We start from the raw sequence: 24,599 nt of genomic DNA, 5'->3' as shown, positions 1-24,599 counted from the left end.
TGTATAAAGTTAATTATTCAGAATCAAAGCAATATCTAATATCCTGGAGTCAGAGGTAGGCATCCTAAGGTTTTTTCTTCCAATTAATGATTTGTTCCAGCAGTGACTCTTCTCAGCAAAGTCTTAATATGATCGAGTGATAGAAAAGAAAACTCTAACGATAATTTTTAAGAGAATCTTCTATATGGAAAAATGTTCTGCCTTACTAAAAATAAAACTTAATTAAACAATACCAAATATCATAACTTTGGAAATGGAATTTTGATTAACTTGCTCAGAACCAAATTTGTCAGAAAAGAGCTGTCAGCTGTGATATGAGGATGATTAAAATGAGTGTGTAGTCACAGAGAAATTCACAGTCTCACATATTTTGCAAAAGAGTTGACTAGTTCTTGATGAAGAACAGAGAAGCTATGATTCAATGAGTCCTTTATTACATGACTGCTTGTTAAAAGTATTGGTTGATTTCTTCCATAAACTCAATTTTGTTCTAGTTAATTTTTTGTCATTAGGTGGCAAACTACTGAATATGATGTAGTACTGTTCCACACAGCAGGAACTGAAAATTTCCCCTGTTTCTATGATTAAAAACTACATAAAAAAGAATGGGAGCACACATTGGGCAATATATAATTGGAGAATAATTATGAATTTCCAGTAGCAATAAGCACTTAGTTTTAAAAATGTATCTTAGTGCTAAATGTAAAGTCATACAGAGGGCACATTCTGCTTTTCTGGACCTGGTGAAACAAAAGCCATTCTGAACAGTACTTTACTGAGATTGATTACCACTTTGGTCCTTCACAATGTTGTCTAATATCTTAGAATGTGTACCCTGCAGAGATACAAAATTTCCACTCTTTTGCTACACCTGGAGTGGTAAAGGGAGAGAAAGATAACCTTCAGGGAACAGTCACATTATAATAGTAACCATTATGTATTCTGTTCATCTGCAAATGTTTTCTACAATTAAATTATAAAACCTCCAAATATCCCAATGCCATGAAACTTTATAACTAGAGAAATAGAAAAAAAAAAGTTTAATGAGTTTACAAAAGGCATTTAACTAGGAGCCAGATCAAGCCATTTCTGTTGGTTACCACAATCAAAATGGTAAAAGAAAGACATATCATCTGAGACTACAGAAGAATTTGGGAACCAAATTTGTTAGACTTGGGTCTATAGTCAACACTTTGTGTCTGATAAGGAGTTAAATTAAACCTAGGGAAATTGCAGGACTGGAGAGAGGAAATAGAAAAGACTGGCTGGTGAGGGCAGAGCATCTGGTGAGTTAAACTTTATGTAGAACTGGGAAGAGAGGAGAAATCATGAGGCCCTCTGTGATATGATTAGCACGTTAGAGAGGTGCTGGGAGAGGACGTCATTAGAACCACTCTAGAATCCATGCTAAGTTCATTGATAGAACTTCATGACAATATTTCCAAAGCCCTGGGGGATATAGTTCTCTCTCCATATTTGTGCTTTAAGAAGATCACTTTGGAGAAATTTGAAGAATGACTTGGAAAGGAGAATGGGCCAGAAGTTAGGATGCTTTGGAGTAAACCAGGCAAGAGATGGAGGTGGTCCAGATAAATCGCTGGGAGAACAGAGAGACAGGAGAGTTAGGGTGACAGGAGTTGATGATTGATCAGATACTGTAAGAAAAGAAGAAGAAGGCAGAGTTGATGATTTGGGCAGCTGGTGGGTGATGATACCATTCTTTGAGACAAGGGAAGTTGAAAGGAGACTACAATTGCATGAGAGTACATATATAGAATTTTAGGCTTACCTTGTGCCTGAATTGCCTTCTGTTTCAAGGATTCGAACTCTTCCTTCTTCACATTGCAGTTTGGTTATTTCAAGACTTCCATCATTATTTGCTTATTTTCTCTTTCTCTCCTTGTGATGTATTGTGATTTTATTCCATTGACGTATATCGTGGGTCAAATCTTTTTTTTTTTTGTTAGCCCCAACTCTAAGTTTTCATATACTCCAAGAAAAGGAGAAAACTATTATTAACTGCACTCTCTCTTTCAAATCTCTCCTTTGTTTTTTTTTTTGGGGGGGGGGTGGTGGTAATTAGGTTTATTTACTTAATTTTTTAAAGGAGGTACTGGAGATTGAACCAGGACCATCATGTATGCTATGCACACATTCTACCACTGAGCTATACCCTCCTCACTTCAAATTTCTACTTTGAATTAACATTTCTAACTCATTAGGACTTTAAGATGCCTAGAAATAATTGTCTTCACATGGGCCTTTTAATCATCATTATGCATCAGTTGCTTGGAAATGTGTAGCTTGTTTTTAGATTGATTATGAAAAATTAGCATCAGTCACACTGAACCACGAATATCTTTACAGTTGAACTGTGACAGCCATCAAGACCTAAAGCCTGAAAGGGAAAGAGATGGTACAATGAACAACTCTCCTATTGTATTATTTTTCTATTGCTACTATACAAAATTACACACATTACATTAAATTACACATTTAGTGACAACACAAAACACGTCTGTTAATTTACAGTTCTGTAGGTCAGAGTCTGACAAGAGACTTGACTGCACTAAAATCAAACCAATGGCAGGTCTGTGTACTTTTTTCAAGGGCTTTAAGAGGGAATCCATTTGTTTTTGCCTTTTCCAGCTTCTAGAAGCCACTGGCATTTCTTGACTTGTGGTCCCCTTCCTCCATCTTCAGAGCTGTAAATGGTGGGTCAAGTCCATTGCATCACTCTGACCTCCTCTTCTGCTTCCGTTGCCCACTTTTAAGGGCCCTTGTGATCACATTGGGCCCACTGGATAGTCCACGATAAGCTATTTTTAAGGTCAGCGGATTTAGAACCTTAATTCCATTTGCAACATTAATTCCCATTTGCCATGTTACAGAACATAGTCACAGATTCCAGGGACTAGGACAGGACATCTTTGGAGCAGGGGAATCATTATTCTGCCTGTCACACTTATGAAAGCCAATTAAATAGTGTTTTAATTGTTAAGGTTTTTCTTCTCTTTTTTGAATTTAATCTCATCAAGGTCATCAATAACTTCTACACTGCAAAGTAAAGTGGAGAGTTCTCAGTTCTCAACTTCGCTCTACCTAAGAGCAGCTTTGGCTCATGAATGATTTGCTTCTCCTTAACACCCACCCGTTCTTCCCCTGGCTTTCACCACGTTGCACCCTCATGACCTTCCCTCTGTGTCATGGGCTACTTCTTCTCAGTCTCCCTTGCTGGAAGTTCCCATTTTCCCTGAGCATGTAATGTTAGATTGCCCCCATGAGAGTTTTTTGTCCTTTATTTTCAGCATCTATCCTCACTTCCTTGGCAACCTCATTGACTCTTAAGGCTTTAAATATCACTCACATGCTGACAATTTTCATACTTTTATTACCATGCCCAGACCTCTCAAATTCCAGGCTTGTATATTCAGCTGCATCCATTGCAGCTTCACATGAAAATCTAACAAGCATTCCAAAGTCTGTATGTTAAAAACTGCACTCTGGCTCTTTCCTTCTAAATCTGTCCCCTTTGTGGTTTTTTCCCTATCTCAACTGATGTCAACTCCATAATTCCAGGTTCTTAGGACAAAAATCTTGTAGTTGCCCTTGAATTCTTTCTCATACCCCCTCTGTCAGGAAATCCTGTGGCTCTGCCTTTAAGATATAATCAGAATTCATCACTTCTCAATACCTTAACTACTAGCATCTTGGTCTATGAACTGTTTACAAGACCTCATGATCCAGACAATACTGGTGAAAGTTGTTCCTTGCAATAAGGAACACCATTCTCAGAAGCATGATGTACAAAAATTGAAAACTTGCTCTTCTTCATGCAGGCAAAATCTTAATACTTTTATCATATCTTTTATACACCTTATAGTTTCCTGGATAAATGCACCTTACAGTACAAAACTTTCTTTAATTCCATTTCCAAGATGTTTCATTTTTTAAAGAGAAAGGAAAGTCATCTGACTTTGAAAATCATAGCAGAATTCCATTGCTTTCCATGACTGGCCAAATCCAGAAATGTCCTGGAGATGTTTGTGGCCAGGGAAGACACTGAACGTTTATCAAACTACATCGACATTATCTTCAGTGGTTTGAAAAATACAAAATCCTGATTATGGAGGCAGGCAAATATCAGCTTACAATATTTTATGTACTCCTTTATATGTGTCCCAAATATCTAGATAATTCATGACCAGAGTATTAGGTTAAATCTGATACACTGAAATAATTTTTAATTACAGAGAATACTGTCTTTGATTTCATTATCAATTTGACCTCCCATGAAGATGGAGGAAAGTGAAATTTGCAGCCCAGGTAGAGATTATGTCAAAGTTCCTGCTTCGATTGATATGATGAACTATATATTTTGAATGTTTTTTTACTACTACAAAGTTTTGTATTTCTAGTTGCTGGTTCTGATTAAGTTTTTCCTTCTTCCTGTGTCCTCCTGGGGATGTCTGTTTGAGATTAATATTCTAGGAAAAATATTCTTTAGCTATCTTTCACAAAGCTTTCTTCATGGCATTTTTTAAAAAACAGAAATATTTAAAATTAATTGCTATGGCTTGCACACTGGAACTTCCCAAGCCAACCCCAATGTTTCTCAGAATATTGATGAGAATGCACAGCTTGTCCCCAGTGATGGTACTAAACTTTTCTTGGCTATTCTCTAAAAGGATCCATCAAAGGAGAGAAAGAAGATGGCTTGGGGTCTCTGAAACAAAACACGATTAAGAAAATTTTTAGGATGAGAAACAGTAATAAATAATTAAAAGTAAAATACATAAAGTCTCAATATCTAGGATTACAGGTTTGAAAGAGCACTTAGAAGGGAGAGAGGAAGACAGCTCTTGTTAGGCACGTCAATTGCTAGTCCTTCATTTTAGGATTTTCTAGGCATTGAGCAATACAGGTCTGGTGAAACCACAGGAAAGGCAGGCATTATGGTCTCTGCTCTTATGTTTGTGTATGCCAGTGGCTGTCCTGCTAACTCAGACAATACCAATACCTCCTTTTCATTTGGGATCTGACTCCCAGCCCAAAGATATCTTGGGAGGCTAACATGGATTAGGAGACAGCAACTGCTCAGCCAGATTTAGCATCTCCATCAAATAGGTGATCAAACTTCCTAGATACTTGAGTAAAGTGGCAGGTAGCATTCCTAATAGAGGATTGCCACGGGTACTCTCATCCTGTCTTTTAAAATACCAAAGGTATGGTACAAATTGGCTTCTAGTACACTTCGTATACTGCCCCCTTATCTGTGGGAGATATATTACAAGACCCCCAGTGGATGCTTGAAACCATGGATAGTACTGAATCCAATATATGCTATGTTTTTTCCCTATACATACATACCTATGGTAAAGTTTAATTTTTAAACTAGATACAGTAGGAAATTAACAACAATAACTAATAATAAAATAGAACAATTATAATAATATGCTGTAATAAAAGTTATGGGAATGGGGGCTCTGTCTCTCTCTCTCAAAATATATTATTGCACAAATTTAATTCCTTTTCCATCTTAACTGAGCACTTATCACACTGTGACCCTAACTTTTACAGTTTGAGGTGCAACAGCAAAATTAGAATGAATTTCTTTTTTCTTCTTCACAATTTCATGGATAAAAGATTTGTTCTTACCATAGTCCTTAGCAGCCTCAGCATACAATTTTTTTCTTTTCCTTATTAAGTCGAAAACTTTTGCCTTTCACTTAAAAGAAGCACTTTATGGATTTTCTTTGACATTTCTGAATGCCCACATCACTACTCTGGGTCGTTGGGGCCATTATTAAGCAAATATGTGTGACTTGAACAAAAGCACTGTGATAGCACAAAGATGATCTGATAACCGAGCTGGCTACTCAGCTACTCACCAGTGGGATATGCTGGACAGAGGGATAATTCATGATCTTGGCAGGATGGATCCAGATGGTACAAGAGTTCATCACGCTATTGAGAATGCTGTACAACTTAAAACTTATGAATTGTTTTTTTCTGTAATTTTCCATTTAATATTTTCAGATGGAGGTTAATAGGAGGTAACTTAAATTACAGAAAGCAAAAATGGATAAAGGGGCACAACTGTACTCCTACAGTTGATGCTGGGCTGGATATAGATGTTAAATGTGATATCTCTGGAGCTAAACTCTCTGGGCTTATCTGCAGGCTCACCAATTACTGATTGTATAAGCTTGGACAAATTAGATAATTCCTCTGTTTTTCAGTTTCCTTACTTACAATATGGGAATAATGATGGTAATGGTACCTGCCTCATAAGATTGTTGAGAGGATTAAATTAACATTCTTAAATAAATGTTGGCTAATATCATTGAAATGAGTGGTTCAAAATTTTAGCAATGAAATCTTTAAGTAAAGGTTAAAGCCAGATTATCTACTCTAAAGTAAGAATGCCTATTTTAATCTCCAGAGTTCTGAAAAATACTAGATTGAACATTTTTACCAATGTTGAAATAAACCATGTTGTGAGAAGGGACCCTGGTGATCAGAAATAGTTGCCTGAGACTTTGGTAGGGTAATCTCAGTATTTCTACCTGGAAGAGTAAGTTCTGAAGCCCAAAACTAACATCAGAATTAATTTTGTCTAAGTCTGTTACGTAATATTGATGTTTAAGAGCTTGAAATTTTTAAATGCCAGAAGCAATTGAAAAAAAAGTAGATAATCTTATTTTGAATTTGTGCTCCTGCTACTACTTGGTAACTGGGATAGCCTTGTGCATAAAATGATAATGTGACATGCTTGATATTTTAACTATGTGCTGCATCTGATGGTTGATGATTCTAGTGAATCTGACATATTCTGTTGCTTTGTAAGTGCTATGGTATGGAGACTGATTTACTGTCCCTGGTTCTCTCCTCTGACTTAAAAATGATTGCTTCCTCCTCCAAAATCCCAAAGAACTTTTTTTCTTGCTTACAGTCATCAAGGCCTGCAATTTTTGTAGTTACTTAATTTGCAGGATAGAATATTTATTTCTAGATCAGTGTTTGAAATTAGAATTATTAGGTAAAATTCTCAGTTAAAACTCTTACAGTGTAACCTTGAGCAGGTCATCTAACCATTTTCTATGACACTTTCCTTGTATCTAAAATGGAGGTTAACATCAGTACTCACTTCACAGAGTTATGAGAATTGAAGATGTTAATAACATGTAAATATACTTAGGAAAGTGCTTTACATATGCACATCATTCATTCCATTAGGTTGAATTAGAATTGAAATGTGGTTTTATTACCTTTTCTCGAGTTACAGTGAAAACTAAAAATAATCACACATTTAACTAACTTGAACTTCTATTAACTACATCACCAAATAACACAAACAGCATTATACTGAAAAACTAGAAATGAAAGGATATTGGAAAAGATTGAAAGGAAGATTCTTATAATGTCAATTATATATATATGGTCATTGATTTTCAATTTTATTTTCATATATAACTTGAAAACCTACCTACAACAAACAACTGGAAATTATGGTTAAGATATAACAAACTTCCTTTTGAATGCATAGCTGAACTTATAGAAAATTTAGTGACATCCACGTGGTCAAAACAAAGAATGAACTAATATAGAGGTAATACTGTGATGTTAAAGCGACTAGAACACTTGGATTTAATGTCTGTATGAGGCAGGGCCTTAGAACCTGGACTTTAACAACACAGAGTAGGAACTGAGACCTCTCCAAAAGCTGCATCCCTAGTAAAAGTATGAACAAGAAAAAAAAAAATCTGCCTACAAAGATGGGAGATTATATATTTCTATTTAGTTCTTTTGTGGAAAGAAACTCTCTTAATAATTTGTAGTCATATTTTGGCCATGTGTGTGAGGTTTGAATGTACACTAACTGCATGGTACAGAAGTCACCAAGCTGAGAAGTGGAACATAAGAAAGAATGACTGGCAGAAGCAAATACAAACTCTTTTGGTTATGTTCACCCTAAACTTGGGCTGCACAAGATCGTCACAAATAGAACCCCTCACAATCCAAAAGACACAGGGAAATCTACTTATGGTTAGTGTGATAGACACACAAACAGTAGAATTAGATACCTAAGGACTTATCAGTAGATATAAGAATTATTAATAGGCACTATGAAATATGTTTGTTTATGATGAAATATGTATGTTTAAGGAGATATGAAAATGAATCAATATTGTAACAAAGGAAAGCATTATAAATAAAAAGTATGTTTAAAAGGAACAAAGTTGAACTTCCAGAAATGAAAAGAAAAAAAAAGCTATTAAACTACAATGGAGAGGGACATAGTTGAAAAGCGAATTAATAAATTGTAAAATAGATCTGAAGAAATTAGCCAGAGGAGAAATAAAGGGTTAAAGAGACAGAAAATCTGAAGCAGAGGTTGAACAATGTGGCCTATATTTCGAGAAGACAAAACATATATTTAATGAGTTTGAGACAGAGAAAATTTAGAGAATGAGAGAGATTCAACAAATGTTGAGAGCCTTCTTTCTCTATTCAAAGATTATTATGAGTGCTTAGAATGTATCAGTGAACAAAGCAAATAAAGGTACTTACATTCATGTTGCTCATATTCTAGAACAGAGAACAGAAAATTAAAAACTATATACATATATACATTACAAATACATAAAATATAGAGTGTGTTGAATAGCAAATATGTTATAGAAAAAGTAAATAATGAAGTAGGATAAGGGATATGGGAGGGCATGGGATATAAGGTTGAAATTTACAATAGTGTGGAAAGGGTAGGCTTTATTGAGAAAGTGACATTTGAGCCAAGATCTGAAGGAGGTGAGGAATTAGTCATTCAGATACTGGGGAGACTCTTCCGTGTAGGAAGTGCAAAAGCTCTAAGATAAGAGGATGCCTAGGGTGTTAAAGGACTTTGTTTGTTTATTGTTGTAGAAGAACACTGAATATTGACTGGCATATGAAAGCTGATCAATAAATATTTGTTAAGTCAATGAATGTGGTACATACATCCTTGTTTATTGCTATTATACAGGCTATCTTTTCCTTCACTTGATTGCCGTGTTTTCTTCCTAAGCTTTCCCTCAATAATCTGGATAGAGTTACCTTGAGGATTATTATGGTTTTGATGCTGTATTATCAATGTAATATATGTGGGCAAGGTACAGGTGTATGAGGATTTTGTGGTAGAAGCTTGTCGAAATTGTTTTTCTGATGGTTTCTAACTTTTTAATAAAAAGAGAAGCAAGGCCATTACGAGAGGGAAGAAAGTTTGAGGAGAGTAGAAAATATATAATAGTCATCTAGGAGCCTAGAAGAGTGAGTTAGGAAGGGAAATAGGATTAGATTGCTAGAATGGTCTAAGGACGCATTTGTGGTTAGTAGGTAAGGATTTGAAGAGAGACTAGTCATCATAGTTGTGTTTTTGTCCAGCATTCCAGGTACGGGGCATGAGGGAGATTGGATTTGTCCAGTAGTAGTGTATTTTCAGGCATAAACAAGAGAATATGAGAGGGACAGAAGAGTTATGGCTAATGCAGTAGAGTGATTATAAGGGTGGACCGTGACATTGAAAGTGGGGATGAGGGGAAGTGAGAGTATAAAGAGATGATTTTCAGTTTCAAAGTTTCAGTTTAAAGGTGGCCAATGGAGTGAAGGTCAAAGTGGGCTCTGAGAATATTTGAAAAAGAAATAGTAGAAGGAGTGGCATGCTTCAGACTGACATTATGGAGGACTGAAGTTATTGGTAAGATCTACTGTACAACCACTAGGGTAGGTGGCTGAAGTGACATGGAGGGTGTCACAGCAAGAGGACAGATTTGGAGCGGGAAGCCCAGTGTGGACAGAATTGTCTACCTTAGCAATTCTCAACCCTGGGTGCACAGTAACATTACCTGGAGAGCTCTGAAAAATATGAAAGTCTAGGCTCCTTCTCAGAGCAGTTAAATGAAAATTCCATGGGAGTGGGACCTATCTATTACTTCTTTTTAAAAAGTTCCTCATGAGATTTGGTTTGCAGCCGAAGTTGAGAACCACTAATAGATGTGGATGGAAAATAATGATAAAGAGAAAATGAGCCAAGAGATAAAAACTTGCAAAAATGGCATATGGAATGGTGACTGGGATGTCTGTAAGTAAAACTGCTATGCATATGTAAAATAGTAGTTACATAGACGGGAAACATCTGTATTCAGTCTACAAGAATGCTTGAGGAGTTTGGATTCTCAGACCCCTTGGAAAAAATCCCAGGTTTTGAAATGAAGAAAGAGCCCACTCCCTTCGTTCTGTCTTAGAGGATCCTTCTGGCACTTTGGTACTTTCATAACAACTGAAGTTGTATTTAATTACTTAATTATTTACAGTGGTAAATAGAATAAAACTAGCTTTTAATATCAAAGTTTTCTATAAAACACAGAATGAAGAAAAGAACAGTGAATATTGCATTAAGTATATATTTCTAGTGCAGGATATAAACGTTCTGGAAGGCCCCTGCTTCCAAAACAAACCAGATTCCTTTACTTCAAAAAACAAGTCCAGTAGGTAATGCTCACCTTGACTACTCTGCTTTAATTATTCAGGAAGCCTTGCTGGTATTACGGTCTGCTGAGGCAAATTCTCCCCCAAATTTTATGTTAAAAGATGTCAAATCAGCCCTTACTAGCTTGAAATTTAAATTTTCTTTTACGCTTGCAATCTCTCTTTATTCAATTTTGCAATTCTCAGCAAAAGCTAATGTAGCTGCCAGAACTCTTCATAAATTATCATCATGGGTACTTTTCCCAGGCTTGGTTTTCCATTCTGTGTTGAAAGGTGGAGTGTAAATCTATCTCTCCTCTCGTGATGGCTGTGCATTGTACATACATTTTGAAGGATGTTGATGTAAATCACGCATCCTTATAAAAGGCCATGGAAGTAGAGGCTTGATATGTACAGGTGAAGCTGTGGTTAGTAGGCATTATTGCATTTGAGAGACTAGAGAAGGAGGCAACAGTCCTATTTTCCCCTCATTCTCTGGGGAAACTGGGCATTGGACATGGTGATTTGTTCTACTATTCCTCTAGGTACAACAGGAAGAGTCAGCTTTATGAGTAGATGGGAAGACAGAGCTCAACGCCAATAAATTAATGGCCCTGCAGTGTTTCTGTCACATTGCCTGTGGGCTACATTTGGAGGTCTAATAATTTTGAGGTTTGAATTTTATTATTCCTTAAAAGCTTGCAATTCAAACATCAGTAACACTAGGAAACTGAATCATAAAACTTTGGAGGGCTGAGTACTTCATTTAGCTGAGCACAGAGAGGCACAGAAGGAAGACCTACATCTAGCTATATAATGATGGTAGTTTGTGAAAAGTTCTGGAAGTCAGAATGGGTGGGCGAAGTGGGTGGAGAAGATGGGAGAAGCCAAGTTGGAGCACAGAAGAGGAGGGGTGTGAGCTCCGTAACTTCCATTAGAGGTTTGCCTTTTGCCAGACTTGCCCACAGACCCAGAGGGAGTACACTGAGAGTGGAGGACTAAGGAGACTGGTTTCATTTGTTAATTTTTTGCACCTGTTTGGATGTGTAGGGTGATATGAAACCATGAGTTCATACAATAAACAAATTCCTTCAAAGGAATGTTTGATCTGAGGAACTCAGTGAATCATCAAGAAATGAAATTGTTTTTGTTTTAATAAAATATCAAATGCAGGTGAAATTACCAAAGGTGGAAATTTATAAGAACATGAAACTTTTTTCAAAATCAATCTTTAATGAAACAGAATCTAGATAATGAACAAGCATTTCAAGTTAGAAGCTATTTAACAAAGGGACGTCAGGAAAGTTGATAATAAAACTTCCCTGGCAGTCATCTTCTTGGAATTCTACTTTACATAATTAAACTATAGTGAGGAAAAAGAAAGAAAAATAAAGAAATTTAATATAGGATCCTTTGACCTCCATTCTAATTTAATTGATTCAAACCGGCAGAAATGCATCCTAGTGTCTCCATTATTGTAATGGACTTAATTATTTTTATGTTTATTCAAAATTCTGGAATTAGTTTATTCATTTCTTCAGACGAAAAATTTTATTATAAAAATATGAAGATAGTATTTAAAGATAAAAATAAGGGCCTGATTTTACACATACACACGTGTGTGCACAGACATGATATATATATGCTTCTGTAAACACATACCATGCTTATATGTCTATAATACACACTTCCATGTATACACACAAACACCTGTGTGCACACACAGGTGTGCACACACATACTATAAACGTATTTATGCACACATAATACATACTTTGAAAAAGAGCCTTCCCCCTGTGAATTTCCCTTGGGGAGTGTGTTATAAGTTGAATTATGTTCCTCTCCCAAATTGATATGTTGGAATCTTAACCCCCAGAACCTCGGAATATGACTTTATTTGGAGGCAGGATTTTTACAGGATAATACTGTTAAAATGTGGTCATTAGAGTGGGCCCCATCCAAAATGACTGGTGTCCTTATAAAAAAAGAAATCAGACACACAGAGACGTACAGAGAGGGAAGATGATGTGAAGAAAGATAGGGAGAAGTTGGCCATCTACAAACTGAGGAGCAAGGCCTGGAGGAGAGCCTTTCCTCACAGCCTTAGAAGGAACCAACACTACCAACACCTGGATTTCGGACTTCCAGCCCCGAGAACTGAGACAATAAATCTCTGCTGTTTAAGCCATAACTTTGTTATGGCAGCTGTAAGTAACTGTTACCAGTAAGGGTGGCTTCTGTATTTGCCCCTACCTTACTACATGAAGTGATGTGTGGAGAGAGCGCTGAGCTGGATTAAGAAGACTTGGTTGTTGGTACTCGGTTTTGCTACTTTCCAATTATATGACTTTAGTAAGTCATCTAATCTTGCCAGACCAAGTGTTTCTTCATTTTTGTGATCCTTTGTTCTCAGGAATTCGTCTTAAGCCAAAAGAGCACCTTAATCAGCCCTAAACAAAATGCTTGTAGCTGACACCATTGGTCCCTACCAAGAGGGCAACCATGAGCCCCAGGGTGAGTGGGACAGCACTAGGTCTGTATCTGTTGTCTTGGTGGAATTCCGATGTCACACCCTTTCATTCTCAATAGTGTTCCTGTTGAATGATAAATTATATGGTGTCCTTATCCTTTGCGCTTTTCCTGATGCCAGTTTTTCCCAGGTGTTCATCCGGTCCCCAGGTTCAGGGGTAGATTTTGAGTAGTTAATGCCAGTTATGCTCCTGTCATTCCTTGCTTCTGACTGGTTCAGGAACACCTGCTCAAGGTAATTAGAGAATGGTTTTCCTGAGTAGTTACTGGCCCAGGAGCAAGTACATGCCTTAATCTGGCCAAATCACATTAAAAGGCATGATTTATAGGCTATGACTGAGTGATAGTGTTTTTTTTCCCTCAGTGAGTGAGATAGTACATTGTGAGCCTTACACAAGCCAACTCAGGAATAAAACTTCACACAGAGGGATGGGAAGGAGCTGGAGCCTTAACATTACTATGCCTAAAATCTGCCCTCACTCTAGATTTCCTGGTACCTGAAATAATATTTTCTTATTAATTCAGCCCATTTACATCAGAGATTTTAATTTCCTGTAGCTAAATACATCCTAAGAGAGAGAATGTGTACTCATGTACTATGGTTGCTGTGACAATACATGACACAACTTGATGCCGTAAAACAACAGAATCTTCTCTTGTAGTTCTGGAGGCCAGAAGTCTGAAACTAGTTTCATCAGGCTAAAGGTAAGGTGTAGACAAGACTAGTTCCTTCTGGAGGCTCTCGGGGAAAGTGTTTTCTTGCACTGTGTAGATTCTGGAAGCTTCCTGCATGGCTCCTGACCCTCCCCTTGCATCCCTCCAACCTCTTGCTTTTACCATTCACATCTCCTACTTCTGAAGTCAAATCTCCCTCTGCCTCCCTGTTAGAAAGACAATTGTGATTATGTTTAGGGCTCAGTTGGATAATGCAGGATAATCTCCCCATTCAAGAGCCTCCATTTAATCACACTTGCCAAGTGCTGTTTGCCTTTTAAGGTTCTAGGGTTAGGGTTTGGCTACATTTGGGGGCCATTGTTCACCTTACTATACAGTGCTTCTGACTTTAAGGTAGAATGACAGATTCTGTAGTAGTGAGATAGGTGACACAAGATGTTGACTAGGATTTTTTCTGGTCTTAGAATTTCAACTTAGCTCATAAATCTGAGAAAGGTAAGTACACTCACATGTTAAAGAGAGATGCTAAAAATTACTAAAAAATAGCAGAACTTCTCTAGGGACTATTAATACAATTATTAACTTCTGTCTTATGTAAGAGAAGAATAGGAACTTTACAGAGTGATTGGAAGGGAGAGTAGTTAAAATAGGGATGTCATTGAATTAAGAGTACTGTGGCATTTTATCTCCCCTCCCAAGGAAGTAGGGGACGGGACTCTGGCCAATTGATAAGTCTCCAGAAGAATAAGTCTTAGAGACTGGAGATGCCAGGAAGCAGGGGAGACTAGAATCTTATTTCCTGGCTGAACGTTTATGTAGCTGTAGAAACTTTTAAACTTTCCTAATGTTCCCACCAGACTGGAGTCTGGCAGGAAAATTCTTTAGAGACCTTGACGGGTCCACAAGAGCAGAGATGTACATAAGCAAAGAAAAAGGTATTTGCTTCCTGCCTGCTTCCAGCCTGGAGAATTCTTAAGCCATGAAACTGGCTGGAAAATTTTGCAATAACAAGTAGAGAAAAGAAATAATAGAAAAGAAAGCCCTAACAGATATTATCCTACAATTTTGTGGGTTAAGAATGCACCCAGTCTCCCATGGTCCATGTGCATGCTATGGAAGGACTCCTGCTGTCTCAATGATCCCTTATCCAGGAGAGAAGTTTTCTGGGGAGACAGAGCCCCAGGGGAAGAGGCCAAGAGGTCCAACAAAGAGGGCAGGAACTGAGGGCAGTTGGTCAAGTCAACTGAACAAGTCAACTAGATATGAATGCATCACACACAGAATGAACATTTACAGGCTGGAGGTCCTTAAATGAGGTCCCCAAAGAGGTCACAAATGTGCCCCAGGAAGTCATCAACTGTGGCAAATTTACCTGTTATAGAAAACAGTCTTATTTTCATCATCTTCCCTATCCACTACCTTCAGCCTGGGAGAACCTGCAGTGAAAGTAATGTAGATGGAGGAAGGAAGAGGGGAAAATAGACAAAGATCACTTTGTGATTACAATTATCTCATGCAACCACCAACTTGGAACTGTGGGGAGGGATGAAGCTGTGGAGATAAAAGTCAGATTGAAGTTCTAATTTAGACTGGATGGGATTTTTTTTAGCACCTGAAAGTGAATCACAGTTAACTTAAATGAGATTGTTTTTGAGGGTGAAAGAGATTGGAAAGGTATGGGATACGCCTAGGATATTATCTTGGAACAAGGAAGGGAGCTTGCAGCACAGAGTCCTGGTTGGCAGTGGCTGGAGAAAGAAGTAAAGACATTTACTCCTTTTGATAATCTGCCATGCAGATAAGAATGTGGCAAGGGACAGAGAAGAATAACTGTGGCTACGGCAGTGATATAAACTAGAAGACCCACTGCTAAGTATACTTTAAAGTTAAGAGAATGTTCAACATTAGAAGAAATCTCTAGGTCTCCTAAAACACAAAGCAAAACAATAAACCGCACGAAATCGCAACCAAGATGACCAAATGCTATTTTTCATTGAACACTTGTATAGTTTGATTAGTTATTAATTGACAATTTACAGCTCCATTTTACCAAAATGGGTCAGCATTTTAAAATTTTGGATTTTTTTTTTTTTTTTTTTTTTTGCAATTAGTCATTAAGTGTAGGATGGCATTTGTGATTTAGGTGAAAAAATCATATTCCACATTTTTTTTTCTTACCCCAATACATGACTCAAATGAAGAGGCGGCATTCATAGAAAGAAGAGCAAGAATACCAAAAGAACACTGTACATGGTATTTTTCTGTTCATCTTACCTAATAGAAATGTTAAAATAAGTCTTTCATGTGACAGATTAGGTAACAGCAAGCTAGAAGGTCTTTTTTTCACAGCTTGCTTTTACCATGCCATTTCCTTTCATTTCCTATAAATGTTTGGCCCACAGACCTCCCATTAGTTTTCAAGGGATTCAGGATCTAAATATACACTAGAATCTGAAAATGTGTCCTAGTAAGGAAAAGCTTCCTTTGCCTCATGCAATAATGCTTCAGGGGAATCCTTCTGAAAGATTAGCCATTAATTCCCTGCCCTGTTCCTGTCAATGATCAGACCAGGAAATAGCATGGCTTTAAAAAGGAATCAACGACAAAGAGGACATTTACTGAACTGCCAACTCTAGAAAATAATAGAAAATTTTTTTCTCCCTAAGTCTATGTGGAAAGAATCAAAGTGCAGGAGGAGGCTTTACTGAAGTGCCAAGGTCAAGCAGAATTGATCTTTTAAATGATGAAGATTCTGGGCCTGTTAAAGATATGAATGTGTACATTATTTCATTTAACTGATAATTTTTGGAACTCAACCATTGCTGGGCACTGTTTCAGATGATGGGAATATGAACAAGAAGTACAACACACTCTGTATGCACATAGCTTACTTTTCAGAGTGCAGAGCTAGATTTTATATATATATATATATAATACATCTTATGTCCATGTGTTGTATACATATAAGTACACAGACACAGACACACATGCAGACATAGTGATATGTTCTATGGAGTGCATATGACCAAGGAAGTGGAGAGAAGGAAAAAGAAAGTGATTTAAACAGGGTAGTTCCAGAATTCCTCAGCAATTAGGTAACTGAGCAAATATCTGAGGGAAGTGAAGGCACTAGATGTCACGATACATGGTGGCAGAGGGGTCTAGGCAGAGGGAGGAGCAACTGCGTATTTTGCTTGGTAGATATTAAAGAAGCCAGAATGGCTTATAGGTAGGGACAGAGAAGTTGCAGGGATGTAGATTACATAGGACTTCATGGGACTCAGAGTAGAATGAAAGCCATTGGATGGTTTCGAGTAGTTGCACGACATGAACTTGACTACAGTTTTGAAAGGCTCACTCTGGTTTCGGGGTTGAGAACAGACTGCCTCTAGGGTGAAAGAAGACCAGTTAAGATGCTATGGCAGTCATGCAGATAAAAGGTGGTGGCTCAGAGCAGGGTGGTAGTGGTTGAGGTAAAGAGAAGTGGAAGTATGTTGAAGATAGATCAAGGAAGCTTTCTAATGCATTGGACAGGGGATCAGAAAAAGACAGGATTTAAGGATGATTCCAGGGTGTTTGTTCTTTACTGAAAAGGGGCAAGCAGTGGGAGGGGCAGGCTGAAAGGAAGTTCTGCTTCAGACTTCTATGAGACATTAGATATTTATGTCAATCAGTCTAATAGGCAGTTAACATATGGATATGGAGTTTTGGAGAGAGATCTTGGCTATTAATGTAAATTAATGTAAATATATATATATATAAAATCTAGGAAGTGAGCATGGATAAAGATTGAACCATAAGGGGTTCCAAAGTTTAGATTTGGGGACTGTGCATGAGCCAGAAAAGGTAAGAAGTGGCTATTGAAGCTGGTGGAAAATCATGAGTGTATGTTATTCCAGAAACCAAAGGGTGGATGTTTTCCAAGGAAGCATGGTCAAGGAGTTAACCAGTGATCTGGTCAAACAAGAATTCATTGGTGTCTTTAATAAGAGGTGTTCTGAGTGGAGTGGTGATACAGAGTTAAAGCCTTATTATAGTATAGTGGTTTTAAGACAGAATGGGGAAAAAATGGCAATGGCAGGTATAGGAAATTTTTAAAAAGTTTTTGTAGTAATATAGGAACAGTTACATGGGGAATAACTGGAAGGCGATGTGAGTCAAAGAGATATTTTCCCATGGCTTTTAGATGATAGAAATTATAGCAGTTTTTCTTTGTACACTGGTGGGAGTGTCACAGTGGAAAGTGGAAGATTGATGGTGGAAGATTGATGCTGGAAGAAAGAGAGACGGAGGAACTGCCTAATTGATGAGGCTGTGTAGGCGAGAGGCAATGGAATCGAGTGCACAAGAGGAACTGCCTTTAGACAGGAGCAGGGGCAATCGGTCTGAAGTAATGGGTGGGAAGGCAGACAATGTGGGTGCAGATGCTGTTCCTGGAATAACTGTGCTGTGGGCACCTCTGGAGATCCTTTCCTGATTAATTTTCTCAGTGAAATAGGAAGCGCATTCTTCAGCTGAGAGTGAGGATGAGGGAGGTGGGAGTGGAGGTTCGGGAGAGAGGTGAAGGTGGGAACCGGTCTTCTAGGAGGCCACAAGAGTGAGTGGGCTGGAGAAACATAGGAAGGTAACTGGTCCACACCAAGGGCTGACAACCTCATTGGTGTCGCTAACCTGTGCCACGGAAGACCTGTTTTCTATTAAATGATTTCTATTAGATAATTTAAAGTGAAGAAAGTTTCATTGTTTTATATATCTCCCCAACAGGCATTAAGTACATGGGGACAGGCACGGTAAGGGTGGAAATATGGCTGTTGCCAGGTTTTGGGCTTTCCCAGATAAGTATGATAAAGTGAGGAAGACTGAGAAAGAATTACGTGTGAGCAAGGGAAGGCTCTCATGTGGGTTGTGGCAAGTAGGGAAAGGAGACATGAAGGAGACAGGACAGGATGAAATGTGTCTGATACGTAACTTTTAGATCTTGGTGAAGCCAGGCCAGGAAGTGTTGGAGATAGGTGTGATGGTCTGAGAGTGTGATGCTTAGTACCATGACAAGGTCTAGACTCTAAGACATGACAGTGGGAAAGAAGGGCCAGGCTAGGAAAATGTGGTCTTTGGAGAGGAGGAGGATGGTGCAACCAAAAGGCAAGGCAGGGTGTTGATAGGTTCATACGCACCGATACTGGAATCTCCAAAAATTATGACCAAGTTGTGCTGGGGAGAAAATCAGTGAGCCAAAGCTAAAAACTACTCAGTGATAGTAATAGAATGATTCATTTAAAAAAACAGTGATATGAATATATATCCAAGAATATACATCAATAAAGTCTTTTCTGGAAGAGCAAAAAAATCAGAACCAATTTAAATGTCCTTCCGTAAGTGAAGGAGTAAATAAATTATAGCATATCCACACAATAGAATGTTATGTAGCTTTTAAAAATAAGGTGAATAAATATATACTGACCAGGAATTATGTTTACAATACATCAAGTGAAGAGATTGTCACATCTTACACAATTAAGTGAAGAGGTAATATTCACATATTAATATGAATAGTAAAATTTATTTTAAAAGGTGTGATATACACAGAAATATGCATGTGGTACATAAGTGGGGAAAGAAATACCCAACAGAAATTTCCAGGAGTTGGGGCTGGCAAGTCTGTTCCGTAAGGAAAAACTTTCATTTCTTTTCCTAGCCATATAATTTTCTTTAAACTTTTTGTTGTACAAATTTCCATTTATAAAATAAGTTGTAGAGATGTAATGTACATCACAGAGAACATAGTCAATAATATTATGATAACTTTGTATGTTGCATAATCCATAAAAATGATGAATCATTACATTATACACCTGAAATTAATATAATATTGAAAGAACTACAATTCAATAAAAAACAGAAAAGCTTTTTCTGGTAAAATATAGCATAGATAAATAAAAGTGAGCAAACCTTAAAGTAAATATGGATCAAGCCTCAAACCAACATTCGTGAGACCACCAGTAGGAACAAGAAATACAGAACCACCAAACTCCAGAAGCCCCTGGGCTCCCTTCTCCTTACTCTCCTCTCTGTTCCAAAGTTAAAACCAATCATGACTTTTCTGGTCACCGCATCCTTGCTTTTGTTTATAGCTTATCACCTCAGCCTGCATTTTTTACTCTGTAGCATTGTCCTACTTGATCGGGAACTTCATATAAATAGAATAATCCAATATGAATTCTGTCGTGCTGACTTCTTTTGTTCAACAGTATGTATATAAAATCCACCCATATTGCAGGGTGAGCAGTTTTTTTTACTTACTTATGTATATAAAATCCATCCATATTGCAGGGTGAGCAGTTTTTTTTACTTACTTTTTTTTCTTTTTTGGTGAGAACATTTAAGTCACACTGTCAGCAAATTTCAAATTTCAGTTATACCATACAGGGTTATCACCTATAGTCACCGTGTTATACCTTAGATTCTCAGACCTTATTCATTTGATAACTGAAAAGTAGCAGTTTATTTTTATTTTTACATAGTATTCTATGTATGAATAGACTACGCTTCATTTGTCCATTCTACTACTCATAGGCACTTGGTTTATTTCCAGTTGTGGGCTGTCATGAGTGCTATTGCCATGAACACTCTTGTATATAGTTCTTGGTGCCCACGTGCATAGATTTCTGTTGAGTAGGTTTTTAGCACTAGAATTGCTGAGTAATACGATTTGCGTAGTTTTAAGCAGATGAAGACAGAAACGCGCCTTTGGTAACCTAATCTTGGAAATGATATCCTATCTTTTTACCATATTTTATTCATTAGAAGCAGGTCACTTGGTCCAGTCCACACACAAAGGGAGGGAGTTACCCAAGGTGATGCTGCCAGGAGGCAGGGACGGTTAAGTCATTTCAGAAGTCTCCTAATGCCCCGTTGTTTTCTTTTCTCTGGAACATTTGTGTAAGATTTGTGTTATTTCTTCTGATGTTTTTCTAGTTACCTGGTACAAGAGATTAATTTTAATATTCTTAAATTATGGGAAGATTTGGAGTCAACTTCTTTAATAGATAAAGGAATATTATATTTCACTTTTTGCCTTTTGTTGATAATTTCTACTTTCCTAGACACTTGATCTTTCTATCTCCATGTTTATATTTATTAGCCTAAAGCTGTTCACAATATCCTCTTTTGATACAGCAGAAGTGATAGTAAGGTCTACTTTTTCATTTTTGACACTGGTTATTTGTGCCTTCTTTCATTTTTTTTAATATTCTTTCTATCATTTGCCACTTTTTTGATATTTTATTTTTATTTTTTAATGAGGTACTGGGGATTGAACCCAGCATCTCGGGCATGCTAAGTATACACTCTACCACTGAGCTATACCCTCCCCACCATTTTTTCTTGATTAGTCTCACGAGAAGTTTATGAGTTCTATGTTCTTTTCCAAAAATCAACTATTGGCTATGCTGACCTTTAATTTCTCTTTTTATTTTATTTTTAAATTTGTGCTCTTTCCAGGGGTTGAAAGATATGTGTGTATATATATATATGTAAATATATATAACCCTTTTAATTTTCAAGCTTCTACAGGATTAAGTTTTAGATATGTCTTTCATAAACATTATATAACTGAGAATTTTACAAAAATATGGGTTTAAATCTACAATTTATGAATTTCTTTGTATACCTCATACTTCATTTACTTGTCTTCTTTTGGTGTGAGATTTTTTTTAAATGCAAGTTGATAGAGACATAAAGTATATATGGCGAGACTGCACAATTTTAAATTTGAGTGTGGTGTGTTTTGATAAATGAACACATTCATATAACCATCACAACTAAGATATAGAACATTTTCATCATACCTAAAAAATGCCTTGTGCCCCATTGTAGTCAATCCCTTCTTCAGTCCCCCCAGGCTATAGTAACAACCTGATTTCTGTCCCTAAGACTTTGCATTTTTCTGAATGTCATAAACATGGAATCATATAGCATGTAACCTTCTGTCTCTGGCTTCCTTCATTTACCCTGCTTTCAAGATTCATCGATGTTGTTGCATGTATCATGAGTTATTTTTTCTTGCGGAATAGTATTGCACCATGTGGATACACCATGATGTTTTCATCCTTTCTCCAACTGATGGGCATTTGGGGACTTTTAAATTCTGGGCTATTATGAATAGAGCTGCTATACACATTAGCAGACAGGTCATTTGTTGACCTGTGTTTTAAAACAGAATTTGTACATCACAAACAGAATTTGTACATCATACAGTAAGGGCAAGATTGGTTTTATGAGAAAATTTCAAACTGTTTTCCAAAAATGTTAGTCCCACCAGTGGTGTATGAGAATTCCAGTTGCTTTGCATTCTTGGTAGCACTTGGTATTGTCAGTTTTTAATTTTTGTTTTCAAACAACCTAGTAGGTGTGAAGCGGTATCTCATTGTGGTTTTAATGTCCTAGTAACTAAGACCCCTTTAGAGCTGACTCCCCGGAAGAGGGAGCAGCACCCTGTCAAGGCCACTAGGCTTTGCAGCTTCCCCACCCAGCTGTCCCAGGAGGCTGGTCGGCACCGAGCCTCCAGGGTGATTACATAGGACCTCATGTGTCCAGCAGGGTGCTGAGAGGAGCTCCCCAAGCTGGGATAACCAGGGAAGGGACAACACTGCTGCACCTACATTATTTTATTTAATTCCCCGATGACATAGGTATTTCTATTTTACCGATGAGGAAGTTGAAACTCGTCAGCATTAGGTGGTTCACCTAAACCCACAGAGCTGATAAGCAGAAGTTCCAGAATGGAAGTTTGGGCTTTTGTGGATCTGAAGCTAATGCTTGAAATTACTCTGAAATTTGCAGGTGGTAAATATCCTCTCAAGGTCCTTTTCTCTGGACAGAATAGCATCTCTTTTTAAAGCCTTATTTTCCAAAATGTTCATCAAATTCAAGGTTTTACTGGATCCTTTTTTTCTCCCCAAACTCCCTATATCACTCCTTATTTCCACACTACAGTGTTGAATAAATAAATCCAAATTTGCTCCTTGGTGACAATTACTGTCACTGTGATGTCAAGCTATTCTGATGGGGCTTATTGACTCTGAGTAAATGGAACCTGGGACCGTTGGCAGGGTTTGGCACAGGCTGTTACGATGTAGCTTAATGCACCCTGAGGGTTCATGGATGGATAAGCTGCACGAAGTAGGCCAGCTACACAGTTACGGCCTGTCTTTTCCAAAAGAGATGCCTGAACATACTTGATTTCAATGGTGCACATTCTGTAATAATTTAACATTAAGCCCTCACAAATTGCTGTTCAACCTTGGTATTCCAGACTAACATTATTAAGTTTAGAGGTTTGTTGTTACATATGGTCAATCTATCCTATGTAAATTAATAGTGGTGGTCAGTATGTGGTTATGTTCACTGCCCATTACAATTTACTCTTAAGTTTTGAGTTATATTAAGGACTTAGGGATTTTTTTTTTTTTTACTGTTTCCTTTCTATTTAATACTACAAGTAATTAGCCTTCCTGCTTTTAGCAAGAGTTAAATAGTCATATGGTATCTGTCGAGATCTTTTGCTATTCTTTGATAATTTTTCCAGAATAGGTCATGTTTAATGAAACTTATTTAATCATACAGAGAGTGTCCTGGGGGGAAAATTAACACATGTATATTTTGGCACATATTATTGGCAATATATGAGGTTGCATTTATTGAATTTTAAACTGAAGGACATGTTATACCAATGCTAAACTGGGTAGATCAGAGAAATCTGAACGTAATTCTGATTATTTGGTCAGTTTTTAAGATACAGAGGGCAAGGCTGGGAATGTAAATGGAAGGGACTAACAGTTAAAATTTTGAATGCACTGTTCTCTTTTGTCTTCCCAAGGCCTCTGACCTAATTTGCTGGACATCTAACTCCTTGGAGGATGGAGGGAGAAGGGGAGAGTAGGTGAGCAGAAATTATAGTTTGTTAGGGAAGGAATACCAAGAAGAGACCAAGAGAACGTTCAGCCTCCATTGTTCCATCACAAGGTCATGCCACAGGATCGCGGTCCTAGCATTCTGCCTTCAGACACCTTTTCAGATCCTTGACTTCCTCCTTCAGTGTCCCCACATCCAAGCATGGAGGATTCGGTCTGTTGAGCTCTCTGGTGGAGTACAGGAGATGCAACACCTGCTGTTAGGATTGGCTGGAGTCTGGAAGAGGATATCAGTAAAGAAGGAAATAAAAACATTTTTTTTCCATTTCAAATAATTTGTGAGAAGGAAAAATATGTGTTAATTTATTGAATAGCTTCTAGGCATTCGGTTCTAAGTACTTCTATGCATATAAGTATGTATCAGCTCATTCAATCCTCACGACACTGCGAGGTAAATTACTATTTTAGTCCCATTTTACAGCTGAGGAAGCTGGAACACAGAGCCAGCAAATACCTCATCTGAGATTATGCATCTAATGAGTGGCAGAGGGGCACTGGGCTGTCTGACTAGCCCCACTAGCTCCTAAGGAGAAGGGTTGAGGACAAGGCCCAAGGCAAAGAGGGCAGGCAGTTTCTCCCTGCTACCCACCCAGGACTAGGAAGTCACCTCTGAGACTCATCTCGCCCCAGCCTCGGGCCTGACCGAAGTGCTGAGGCTACACGGTGTGCTCAGAAGAGGGAGATCTTACAGTATGGCCTTCCTGAGCTGCCTTCAGGGGTCTGCAGTGGGACTTGAGCCTGAGAGCCAGGCTCCATTGGGTGATTCTATAGGCACAGTGGCTCATTGACTGAAACGAGGATGTAGTTCTCATGCAGAGAACTGTGGCCAGTAGGAGCAGGGGTGAGACACGGTTAACAAGGATATTGTACTAAGCATTGTCCAAGCTGGCAGAGACGGAAATCAGAGCCCCACTGAGA

The 24,599-nt window shown here is 37.8% G+C and overlaps 1 long non-coding RNA gene across 1 annotated transcript in view; it reads left to right on the top strand.

Annotated features, from left to right (window-relative positions):
• Positions 1–23,889, top strand: part of LOC106730051 — a 54,456-nt gene extending 30,567 nt beyond the window's left edge. Inside the window, exon 4 of the long non-coding RNA XR_001366481.2 lies at positions 23,588–23,889. This is a non-coding gene — a long non-coding RNA (uncharacterized LOC106730051). The remainder of the gene's footprint in view (positions 1–23,587) is intronic.
• Positions 23,890–24,599: the final 710 nt, after the last annotated feature.

Source organism: Camelus ferus, chromosome 2 (genome assembly GCF_009834535.1).
Source record: "Camelus ferus isolate YT-003-E chromosome 2, BCGSAC_Cfer_1.0, whole genome shotgun sequence".
NCBI classification, from domain to species: Eukaryota; Metazoa; Chordata; class Mammalia; order Artiodactyla; family Camelidae; genus Camelus; species Camelus ferus.
This window is presented reverse-complemented; position numbering and strand designations above follow the sequence as displayed.